A 13,381-nucleotide genomic window follows, 5' to 3' on the forward strand; every position below is an offset into this window, starting at 1 on the left:
TATGCCTGGTTGTCTGAGTTCAGGGGCCAGAGCTGGAAAAGAGACCAAACTTTCACTTATTCCCTCCATTTTTAGCTCCAAGGCACACCTCTGCCTTCTAGTGTGTTTGGTGTACCTAATTCTGAAGCCTTTCCCTTGCCATCTGTCTGGAGAAGTTGTTGTAGCTACATCCAGGTGGAGAAGGGGCCTGGTGGGTCTAATTGCTTTGTGTGTAGACTTTCAAAATATTTTCTTATTTTCAGCCCAGATCCTTTTTCTCACCTTTTAAAATAACTAATATCATTCACAAAAATCAACCCCAGAACCGTTACAGGTCTATCATGAAAAACAAAACTGTAAAATTTTAGTATATGACATAGAAGAATATAATGACCTCAGGACAGAGAAAGATGTCTTAATGTAATTTTTAAAAATATAAATTACAGATGAAACAAATTATAAATTGGTCTCCATGAAATATAAGAATTTTTGCTCATCTAAAAACAATAAAAAGAGTAGAAAGACAGGACATATATAATTACGACACATATAATCCACAACAGGTTCATAACCAAACTATAATATACAAATGTGTTGCAAAAATCAGCAAGAAAACAAAGGCAACCCACTGGAAAAATATCGGCAAAAAACCCTGAACAGACAATTTACAAGTGAGGACATTGAACAAACATGTGAAGAAATACTTAATATTTTTAGGAATCAATGAAATACAAATAAAAATCTAAGTGAGGTACCACAACATATCCATTGTAAATAATGCAAATATCTAAGAGTAGAAGCATCGTTAGTAAATTGTTATTTTCAGACAATAGAATACTATACATCCAAGAAAATGCGCAAATTAAAAGTACATGTAACACAATGGATAAATCTTGAAACACATTTTTAAATAAAAGGGCAAGATATAAAAGGGTATAGTATGATTCTATTTACATAAAGTCCCAAGTCAGGAAAAATGAGGAATGTATGCATAAACTGTAAAATTTCATATAGATTTTATATGTGTAAAATATATGTGTAGGTGTGCCTCATAGATATTGTAGGTTTGGGTCCAGACCACCACAGTAAAGTAAATATCACCATAAAACAAGTCATATGAACTCTTTTGGTTTTCTAGGGCATATAAAAGTCTACTAAGTGTGTAATAACATTTGTCTAAACCAATGTACATACCTTAATTTAAAAATACTGTATTGCTAAAAAAGGCTAACCATCATCTGTGCCTTCCACGAATGATAAGGTCACTGATCACAGATAACCATAACAAAGATAATAAGAGTGTGAAAGTTTGAAATATTGTGAGAATTACCAAAGTGTGACGCAGAGACCCAAAGTGGACAAATGTTGGGAAAATGGGATTGACACATTTACAACATGGGTAGAAAGCATTATGCTAAGGGAAATAAATCAGGCAAAGATAACTACCTTAAGACCACCTACATGTGAAATCTAAGAAAACTGAACAAACACAGCAAAACGGAAACATAGAATGATGCAGAAAACAAACAAGCGGTTCCCAGAGGGGAAGGGGAGGAGGAGAGGGGAGAATTAAGTTCGTAAAGAGAGGGAGATTAAAAGATACAAACTCCAGTTAAAAAATAAATGAGTTATGGGTATAATATTTAAGGTGGGGACAATATAGGCAATAATCAACTAATATCTTTGTATGCTGACATATTGTAACTGGTGAGCATTTTTGAAACATACAGAAATATCAGATTACTTTGTTGTGAAACAGGAGCTATAGTAGTGTTGTAGGTCAACTGTACTTCAAAAACAAACTCAAAAAAAAGAGATCAGATTTGTGGTTACCAGAGTTCAGGGGAGGGAGAATTGGATGAAGGCAGTCAAAAAAACACAAACTTCCAGTTAGAAGATAAATAAGACCTAGGGATGGAATGTACAACAGGATGAGTTAACACCTGCTGTATGTTATACATAAAAGCTGTTAAGAGAAAAAATCTTAAGTTTTCATCACAAGGAAAAAAACATTTTTTCTCTTTATGTAATTCTGTTTCTATATGAGATGATGAATGTAGACCAAACTCACTGTATTAATCATTCTATGATGTATGTAAGTCAAATCATTATGCTGTCACACCTTAAACTTATACAGAGCTATGCGTCAATTATATCTCGATAAAGCTGGAAGAAAAATTTTAAAATAAATAAAAAGAGAAGGAAAAAAATGAGGCTGGTAGACTTGTTTGACACAAGGTTGTCACAAACCTTCAATTTGTTTAAAAATAATTAAAAAAACAACAACGCAATATCGGCAAAGCGCAATAAAGTGAAGCACAATAAAATGAGGTATTCCTGTGAAAAAACAAGCAGTTACCATAAAAGTCAGCATAGTGGAGAGAGATTACATCAGTAAGGAATCCTAGTAATGTCGCATTTCCTGACATGGGTAGTGTTTAAGGAGTGTGTACTTTATAATAATTGGTTATTCTGTATATTTCATGTATTTTTCTGTGTGTGCTATATTTATAATCAGCAGTTTAATTCCTTTTTTTTGGTCTTCTCTGCATTTTTGCTTACTGTAGTTCTGCTGTTTAAAATACTCCTTATTTATTTTTCTCAAAGTTATCTTTATCATGGGCTTCCCTGATAGCTCAGTTGGTAAAGAATCTGCCTGCAGTGCAGGAGACCCCAGTTCAATTCCTGGGTTGGTACGATCCCCTGGAGAAGGGATAGGCTACCCACTCCAGTATTCTGGCCTGGAGAATCCCAGGGACTGCACAGCCTATGCGGTCACAAAGAGTCAGACACAACTGAGTGATTTTCACTATCTTTATCATTACACCTTTATATGCTATCTGTTCCCCCTCTGTAAGCAATATTTATTACTTCCCTGCCATGCACAACGTGAGCCTGGGTGTTTTTCCTGCTCTCTCACCTCATTCTTTTCATCCAGTTTCAGTGAGTAACATTACCTGACTCGGCTTACGTGTGTGACATTAAATATGTTTATCCTATTCCTAGGCTTCCCTGGTGGCTCAGATGCAAAGAATCCACCTGCAATGCAGGAGACCTGAATTCGATCCCTGGGTCGGGAAGATTCCCTGGAGTGGGGCATGGCAACCCACTCCAGTTCTTGCCTGGAGAATTCCCATGGACAGAGGAGCCTGGAGGGCCCAGTCCATGGGGTCGCAGAGAGTCAGACACGACTGAGCAGCAAAGTACAGCACAGCATATCCCAGTCCTCCTTGGTTTGTCACCCTTAAATGATACCTTTTTGACTCTGAGCTATTACAGATGACATTTTTCAAAACTTATTCTACTTCCAAATTGTCGCCTTGCATTTTGTGATGGTTCTAGTTCTCTTACATTGTCAGAGCATATCACATTGCATCACCCTCACTCATAAGTTTATTTTTCTTATCTGTACCTTTATGTTTGTTTATTTGTTTTATATCTGAAATGATTCTCACTGACAGCTAAATGATTCTCCTTCAGCTAAAGTTTGCCTATGTTCTCTGCTGTTAGTGCTTGAGCACTTTCCTTAAGAAAGGTTTGTGGAGAAGGAAATGGCAACCCACTCCAGTGTTCTTGCCTGGAGAATCCCAGGGATAAGGGAGCCTGGTGGGCCGCCGTCTATGGGGTCGCACAGAGTCGGACACAACTTAAGCAACTTAGCAGCAGTAGCAGCAGCAGCAATAACACAGACAGAGGCTTCTCTGATTATTCAGTGGTAAAGGACTTGCCTGCCAATTCAGGAGGCATGGGTCAGATCCACAGGTCAGGAAGATCCCCTGGAGAAGAAAATGGCAACCCACTCCAGTATTCCTGCCTGGGAAATCCCATAGACAGAGAAGCCTGGCAGGCTACAGTCCATAGGGTCTCAAAAGAGTCGGATACAATCTCATGACTAAATAACAACAACATAGATGGGCCTAGATATTATCATACTAAGCGAAGTAAATCAGGAGGAAGACAAATACCATATAATATTGCTTATGTGTGGAATCTAAAAAACAACACAAATGAACCTATCTAAGAAACAGACTCATAACGAAAAGACTTGAGGTTGCAAGGGAAAGTGAGAAATGGGCTGGGAGTTTGGGATTAGCAGATGCAAACTATTATATATAGGATGAATAAACAAGGTCCTATTGTATGGCACAGGAAACCATTCAATATCCTGTGATAAACCATAATAGAAAAGAATATGAAAAATATATAACTGGGTCTTTTTGCTATTCCACAGATATTAAACACAACCCTGTACATCAACTATACTTAATAAAATTAAAAAAAAAAAAAAAAAAGAAAGGTTTGTATAATCAATATCCTTTGGGTTCTTGCTGACTTAAAGCTGTTCATCAGTAACCTTTATGTGTAAAGAACAGTTTGGCTGAATGAAAAATAATCTTTGCTTTTCTTTGCTTATTATATTGTAGTTATTATTCTTGCGTTTTCTGGCATTCAGTTTTGCTGTTTGGGGAAGTCTATGCCAATTTGTTTTTCTTTCCTTTTAAATGGTTTTAACATTCTACGTGCGTGTGTGCATGCTAAGTCACTTCAGTCTAGTCCGACGCTTTGCGACCCTATGGACAGTAGCCCACCAGGCTCCTCTGTCCATGGGTCCTCCAGGCAAGAATACTGGAGTGGGTTGCTGTGTCCTCTTCCAGGGTGTCTTCCCAACCCGGGGATCGAACCCACATCTCTTATGTCTACCTGCATGGGCAGGCAGATTCTTTACCGCTAGCGCCACCTGGGAAGCGCCATCATGTGGCTCACCAAACAATTCTTCCTTGAAATTTGGATAAATTCACTTTTTACTAGAATTTATTTATTGATCATTGGTTCTAGCAGTACTTCTGATAGTCCCTAAAATGACATTGCAAAGAATAATAACAGAGGCCAAGGAAAGGCCTTCATTGCTTATTTCTTTAAATACTATTATTACCCTGGTCAAACTTAAAACTCAACATTCAGAAAACTAAGATCATGGAATCTGGTCCCATCACTCGATGGCAAATAGATGGGGAAATGATGGAAACAGTGAGAAACTTTATTTTGGGGGGCTCAAAAGTCACGGTAGATGGTGACTGCAGCCATGAAATTAAAAGACACTTACTCCTTGGAAGAAAAGCTAGGACCAACCTAGACAGCTTTTTAAAAAGCAGAGACATTACTTTGCCAACAAAGGTCTGTCTAGTCAAAGCTATGGTTTTTCCCGTAGTCATGTATGGATGTGAGAGTTGAACTATAAAGAAAGCTGAGTGCTGAAGAATAGATGTTTTTGAACTATGGTGTTGGAGAAGACTCTTGAGAGCCCCTTGGACTACAAGAGATCAAACCAGTCCATTCTAAAGGAAATCAGTCCTGAAGATTCATTGGAAGGACTGATGTTGAAGCTGAAACTCCAATACTATGGCCACCTGAGCCATTGGAAAAGACCCTGATGCTGGGAAAGATTGAAGGCAGGAGGAGAAGGGGACAACAGAGGATGAGATGGTTGGATGGCAACACCGACATGATGAACATGTTTGAGTAGGCTCTGAGATTTGGTGATGGACAGGGAGGCCTGGTGTGCTGCAGTCCACGGGGTCGCAAAGAGTCGGACACGACCAAGTGACTAAACTGACCCTGGTCAAAAGTAATCCTGCCCCTGTTAACTCTATTTTTCTAGACCTTTGATAGGTAGCAACCCAGAAAAAAAAAAAAAGGCATAATTCACATCCAATAAACACGCGTATTTAAAGTGTACTATTTGATGAGTTTTGACATAGACAGTTTTGGCATACATAGGCCCCACAGTTTTGGCTCCCAAAACGTGTGAATACACACAGTTCTCATTGACAGCCTCATTTGATGACTAACTCTCCAAGAAGAAAAAGAAATTTCAATCCTCCTCCAAAGGAAAACTAAAAAATACACACAACAGGATGCCTAGTATATCAGCTGAAATCCCCAAGCACAAGTCTGAGGTTTTGCCTAAATATTCTTCAAAGTCTTTTCTTCTTCTTTTTTTAAAGGAGGGGAGGCAGCTCTAGTGTCTTTTCTTGTATTTTATCCTGAACATGTTTTTTTTTAAAATATAATTTCATTATTTAAAGTGTTTGGATAAATAATATACAATTTTGAAAAACTCTGTAAGAATTTAGAAAATACAACCCATCACAATGACAAAAGAATCATTACACCCCTTTAAAACTGTTCAAAGATCCATATTTTTATAGTGTTAGTGTCTAGACCTGAAAGAACCAGCTCATTGAAGCCACATAATACAAATTACAGTACACCAAAGTTATAATTTTATGTTCACATTACTCAATATATTCATAAGTAATCCCTGGACATTTTTTGTTCATCCCTGAAGGTTTTTATCCTTTTATAAAACAAATACTTTACAGTGGACAGTCCTGGCAGATATGAAGTGATCAAGGTTAACATTACCAGTAAGATATCGAAACATCATGTTGTATCCTCAGATACATTAAGAAAGGTACATCACTTTGTAGTATCCTTCCAAATAATGCAGAACCTCAATAATTATAAGAAAACGTCAGAAAATTGTGAGATGATTGTCCCAATTGTGGGACTGTGTATGAAATAACCGTATTCTTCAAAAGGGTGTCCCCAGTGGCTCAGTGGGTAAAGAGTCCACCTGCAATGCAGAAGACACAGGAGACCTGGGTTCAGTCCCTGGGTTGGGAAGATCCCCTGGAGGAGGGCATGGCAACCCACTCCAGTATTCTTGTCTGAAAAATCCCATGGACAGAAGAGCCTGGAGAGCTACAGTCCATGGGGTTGCAAAGAGTCAGACTTGACTAAGGAGGAGCACAATAGATAGAGAGATATGATTCTTCAAAAGTGTCAAGTTTTGAGAATTCCCTAGCAATCCAGTTGCTTAGACTCTGTGCTTTCACTGCCAAGGGCCCAGGTTCAGTCCCTAATTGAGGAACTAAGATCCCAGAAACTGTGTGGTATGGCCAAAAACAAACAAACAAAAAAACATCCAGTTTTGTGTGTTCATTATTCTTAATAATTGCAATGTATTTCATTGTATGAAGGCTGTATAAATTACTTAACCAGTTCTCCATTAACACACACTTAGGATATTGCCAGTTTTTCTCTACTACAAACAATGCTCCTGTGAATACTGTTCTACATATTTTGGGTCTTTTTGCAAGTAAATCTGTAGAACTCATTCTTGGATCAAATACTATATGCATTCGAAAAAATTTTATAGCTATTATCAATTTCCTTCTTAAAAAGCTAAAGCAATCAATAGTACTTTTTGCTCCAACCTTACTTTCAGCATTATGAAAGTTCCTTTCCCCCCAAATCATCTACAACAGTGACTGTTATCAATTATTTTTATATTGACCAATTTAATAGAATAAAAAGTGATGCATTAGAAGGAGGATTTGGGGGAAAAGGTGAAGTACAAAGCACCAGAAATCTGTCTCCCTACCTGGACAATAGCTGCACTGGCAAAATCTGGCTGGTGTAGCTATTTTGGAATTCTGACATCCATAGAAAGGCTTGCAACTTCCAGGGGGAAGGCTTGGACAGTAAATTGTGGCTAATTCTGGTCAAGCTGGGCTCCTAGCTCAGCAGCAGCCACCTGTCCATATATCCCAGTCCCACAGCAGGCAGCTGCGCATGTGCTTCAGAAGGAACTTGGGTGCAGCTTGTGGGAACAAGGCAGGTAACAGGATCTTGTGCTCTAACTGTGGGGAGATCTGTGTTCTGACTGATGATTGCTGCTTTTCATCAAGTAAGAGCAGCCTTGGGCAGCCATTGCTACATTCAGCCCCACATTGTTAAAAGCCTCTCCAGCTCTGTCTGAAATGACTTCCAAGGTATTTAAAGGACTGATACTCTTTTTTTCTTACTTTTTACTTTTCTATTGTTTCCCTTTTGGAAGTCAGACTAGGACATTTAAGGACTAGATTATTCCACATACAAAAGAATTTATAAAGTCATGCCGAGGGGAAGGTACAGGCTCAGAAGAGATAAATTGCGCTGCAGTATACACGTGGGTGCATGTGTCTTTTCAAAATCTGGTTTTCTCACAATATACTCTCAGAAGGGGCCTGCTGGATCACCAGATAGCTGAATTTTTACATTTTACAAGCACTTCTTTCTTTTTTGGTGGGGAGGGCATTTTACTTACTTATTTTTTTGTAGCTTTATTATTTTTTAATTAATTAATTTTTTATTTTACATTGCAGGTGGACATGACTGAGTGACTGGACTGAATTAATTTATTTTAACTGGAGGCTAATTACTTTACAATATTGTGGTGGTTTTTGCCATACATTGACATGAATCCGCCATGGGTGTACATGTGTCCCCCATCCTGACCCTCCCTCCCACCTCCCTCTCCATCCCATCCCTCAGGGTCATCCCAGTGAACCAGCCCTGAGCACCCCGTCTCATGCATTGAACCTGGACTGGCGATCTGTTTCACATATGGTAATATACATGTTTCAATGCTATTCTCTCAAATCATCCCACCTTCACTTTCTCCCAGAGTCCAAAAGACTGTTCTATACATCTGTGTTTCTTTTGCTGTCTCGCATATAGGGTCATTGTTACCATCTTTCTAAATTCCATATATATGCGTTAGTCCAGAAAAACATCTATTTCTGCTTTATTGACTGTGCCAAAGCCTTTGACTGTATGGATCACAATAAACTGTGGAAAATTCTGAAAGAGATGGGAATACCAGACCACCTGACCTGCCTCTTGAGAAACCTATATGCAGGTCAGGAAGCAACAGTTAGAACTGGACATGGAACAACAGACTAGTTCCAAATAGGAAAAGGAGTATGTCAAGGCTGTATACTGTCACCCTGCTTATTTAACTTCTATGCAGAGTACATCATGAGAAACACTGGGCTGGAAGAAGCACAAGCTGGAATCAAGATTGCCAGGAGAAATATCAGTCACCTCAGATATGCAGATGATACCACCCTTATGGCAGAAAGTGAAGAGGAACTAAAGAGCCTCTTGATGAAAGTGAAAGAGGAGAGTGAAAAGGTTGGCTTAAAGCTCAACATTCAGAAAACGAAGATCATGGCATCCGGTCCCATCACTTCATGGGAACTAGATGGGGAAACAGTGGAAACAGTGTCAGACTATTTTGGGGGGCTCCAAAATCACTGTAGATGGTGACTGCAGCCATGAAATTAAAAGACGCTTACTCCTTGGAAGAAAAGTTATGACCAACCTAGACAGCATATTAAAAAGCAGAGACATTACTTTGCCGACTAAGGTCCGTCTAGTCAAGGCTATGGTTTTTCCAGTGGTCATGTATGGATGTGAGAGTTGGACTGTGAAGAAAGCTGAGCGCCAAACAATTGATTCTTTTGAACTGTGGTGTTAGAGAAGACTCTTGAGAGTCCCTTGGACTGCAGGGAGATCCAACCAGTCAATCCTAAAGGAGATCGGTCCTGGGTGTTCATTGGAAGGACTGATGTTGAAGCTGAAACTCCAATACTTTGGCCACCTCATGTGAAGAGTTGACTCATTGGAAAACACCCTGTTGCTGGGAGGGTTTAGGGGCAGGAGGAGAAGGGGACGACAGATGATGAGATGGCTGGATGGCATCACTGACTCGATGGACATGATTTGGGTGAACTCCAGGTGCTGGTGATGGACAGGGAGCGACTGAACTCAACTGAACTGACACCATATTGGTGTTTTTCTTTCTGACTTACTTCACCCTTACAGGTACTTCTTTACTGTTCTTTACAATGGCTGTTACCATTTACATCCCAGCAGCAACATAAAAGTGTTCCCTTTTCTCCTTCACCAACATTTGCTTTTTGTTGACTTTTTGATGATGGCCTTTCACACTGGTGTAAGGTGGTCTCTCATTGTAGTTTTGATTTGGATGTCTCTGAGAATTCACGATGTTGAGCAAGTTTTCACGGGCATTTTAAATTTTTCAACAGTGAGTGAAAGTAGAATTTACCTGTTTTTGTCTTTTGAAAATCTGCGTGTTTTGAAAACCGCTGTTTTCAACAACTTGCCAGGGAAATTCTTTGAGAGCAGGTATCATTTACAGCCCAGAAGTCCTTGGGGATCTTAAGCGCCCATAAGCAATAGGCTTCAGGTGGAGCTTTTTGATAATAGTCATTTTGAGTGGTGCAAGGTGATGCCTCATTGTACTTTTGATTTGCATGTCTCTAATAATTCACCATGCTGAGCGTCATTTAATGTGCTTTTAAAAAAAATCTGGTGGGTTGTATTTACCTCTTGATGATTTCTTCATCATAGTTAGCCCTGTCTTTATCAGCACAGTGAAAGTGAAGTTGCTCAGTCATGTCCGATTCTTTGTGACCCCACGGACTGTAGCCTACCAGACTTCTCAGTCCATGGGATTTTCCAGACAAGAGTACTGGAGTGGATTGCCATTTCCTTCTCCAGGGGATCCTCCCGACCCAGGGATCGAGCCCGGGTCTCCCGCATTGTAGGCAGACATTTTACCCTCTGAGCCACCAGAGAAGCCCAATCAGCACAGAAAGATCTATAATAATAAAAAATAAAAACAAAAGTTCAAAACAGCAAGTCCTGCAGAAGGTAGAGAATCTGATTTTTAGAATTACTATATTACTAGATTCAAAAGTTCAGTTTTCAACAAAAAGTCACAAAGCATACAAAGAAACAAGAAAGTACAGTCACTGAAAGGAAAGAAATAAACCAACAGAAAGTGTCCCTAAGAAAGACAAAATGGCAGATCTATTAGTCAAAGAGTTTAAAATAACTGTCTGAAAGATATTCAAGGAGATATAAAACATAAAATTAAACCAAAAAGAAATTCCAAAGCCAAAAGTTACAATAAATGAAACAGGGGGGGCTTTCCCAGTGGCTTGTGGTAAAGAGTCTGCCTGCCAGTGCAGGAGACACGGGTTTGATCCCTGGTCTGAGAAGATCCCACACACTGAGGAGCAGCTAAGCCTGTGTGCCACGGCTCTTCAGCCTATGCTCTAGAGCTAGGAGCCATAGCTGCTGGAGCTCGTGAGCCCTAGAGCCTGTGCTCTCCAATGAGAGAAGAGGCCACTGCAATGAGAGAGGCCACTGCGATGAGAGAGGCCTCTGCGATGAGAGAGGCCTCTGCGTTGAGAGAGGCCTCGGCGGTGAGAGAGGCCACTGCGGTGAGAGAGGCCTCTGCGGTGAGAGAGGCCACTGCGGTGAGAGAGGCCACTGCAGTGAGAGAAGCCCACGCACCACAACTGGGGTGGCCCCCGTTCTTTGCAACTAGAGGGAAAGCCCACATAGCAACAAATATCCAGCGCAGCCAAAATAAATAAGTAAATAAACAATTTAAGATATGAGGGAAAAAAATGAACAGTAACTAGAGGAATTTAATAGCAGACCAGGTGGAGGAAAGAATCAATGAATTTGAAGATAGGATAACAGAAATTATCATGTCTAAGGAGTAGAAAGAAAAAGAAGAAAATCAGAACAGAAAATCTAAACAGAATCTAAAGAACCTAGGTGACAACATCGAATACACTAATACAAACATTGTAGGAATCCAAGAGAGAAAAGAGAGAAATTATTTGAAGAAATAATGGCCCCAAACTTCTCAAATTGAAAAACGCAAGTATAAACATCCAAAAAGCTTAATGAATCCAAGCATAATATAATGAGCTCCAAGAGACCCACACCAAAGTACATTATAATCAAACTGTTAAAAGATAAAGGCAAAGGACAAATGTTGAAAACAGCAAAAGAGAAGTGATTGGTTCTAAACTTCCCTCAGTAAGATTTTTAGCAGATTTCTCATCAGAAACTTTGGAGACCAGAAGGCAACAGGCCAATATGTTTAAAGTGCCGAAAGAAAAAAAAACACTAAACCAAGAATCCATGGGAAAACTGTCCTTCAGATGAGAGGGAGAAGTGAAAACATTACCAGATTTTAAACCAAACCAAAATTACTGAGGGGGTTTGTTATCAGTAGACCTGCCCTATGAGAAATGCTAGGAGAACTTTCCTGATAGTCCAGTGGTTAAGACTCCATGCTTCCACCACAGAGGGCACAAGTTCGATACCTAATCAGGGCACTAAGATCACATTTGCCGAGCAGTGTGGCCAAAAAAATAAAAACATGGCCTCTAGGAGCCACATCCTGATGCCTAGCAGCACTGACAAATAAACAAGCAGCTCTAACATAAAATGTGGCAAGGAAATATAAAAGCGTGTCTACGACTTAGAGAGCAGGTACAAAAGAACATAACCGCTACACGGTGAAGGATATTAGGGAAGACTGCAAGGAGACTAAGACCCTTACCTGCTCCTTGAAAGATAAGCATGAACTCATCAGCAGCAAGTGGAGAAAGTATTCTAAGGAGAGGAAAAAGCATATGAAAAGAGACGAAATAATGAAAGGGCACGTCATGATAAGTTTGGAGAACGATGAAAATTTCACTATGGCTTAAGAATTGCATTCAGATAATGTATTGGTAAATGAGACATAAAAGATAACTTGTCTTAATTTTAGAATCTGTAGCAGAGCTTAACACGTGCCACGCACTGTTCCATGCATTCTATGCACTCTATGTCTATTAATTCACATATTCCCTACAACAGCCCTGTCAGACAGGTTCGATTGTTGTATATATTTTTCACATGGGAAACAGACACAAAGAATAAAGAAACTTGCCTGAAGTCACAGAGCTATAGGTGCGCATCAAAATTTACTCCTGGAAGCTTGACTTAAGCACTAGGCTCACTATCTGCCTCTCTCTGAAAAGTTTTGTATGCCACTATAAAAAGTTCAGGTTTTAATTATAGGTAACAAAGAGCCAATTAAGAATTTTAAAGAAAGGAATGACTTATTAGGCTAACTTTGGAAGGACGATTACTTTGGTAGCAGCTTTGAGGGTGAGTGGTAGAGTTCTTGCCAGGAGAATCCCAGGGATGGGGGAGCCTGGTGGGCTGCCGTCTATGGGGTCGCACAGAGTTGGACACGATTGAAGCGACTTAGCAGCAGCAGCAGCAGCAGCAGCAGCAGTAGGAAAAAATGGTTATAAGGAAAATAGGGAAGAAGCTCTTCTTATCATTTAGAGGCAAGGAGGACCTGAATTCATGACAAGTGGCAGTGAATACAAAAGAAACCAGGATTAGTGCAACATGTCCAAAGTAAATGAATAGGATTGGGTAGCCAGTTCAATATAAGGGGTACAGAGTGATTAACACCTCTCTTGCAAAACATCCAGGTGGAATTGCCTCAAGGTTACAGTGGAGAGGGAATTCCCCAGTGGTCCAGTGGTTAGGACTCAGCACATTCACTGCTGGGGTCTGGGTTCAGTCCCTTATTGGGGAACCAAGATCCTGCAAACCAAGCTTCTTGGCCAAAACGAACAAATAAAAAACTGCTGGGGAGTCAGGCTTATTGACCCCTGATCCAGAT

Source organism: Ovis aries, chromosome 1, assembly GCF_016772045.2.
Source record: "Ovis aries strain OAR_USU_Benz2616 breed Rambouillet chromosome 1, ARS-UI_Ramb_v3.0, whole genome shotgun sequence".
NCBI classification, from domain to species: domain Eukaryota; kingdom Metazoa; phylum Chordata; class Mammalia; order Artiodactyla; family Bovidae; genus Ovis; species Ovis aries.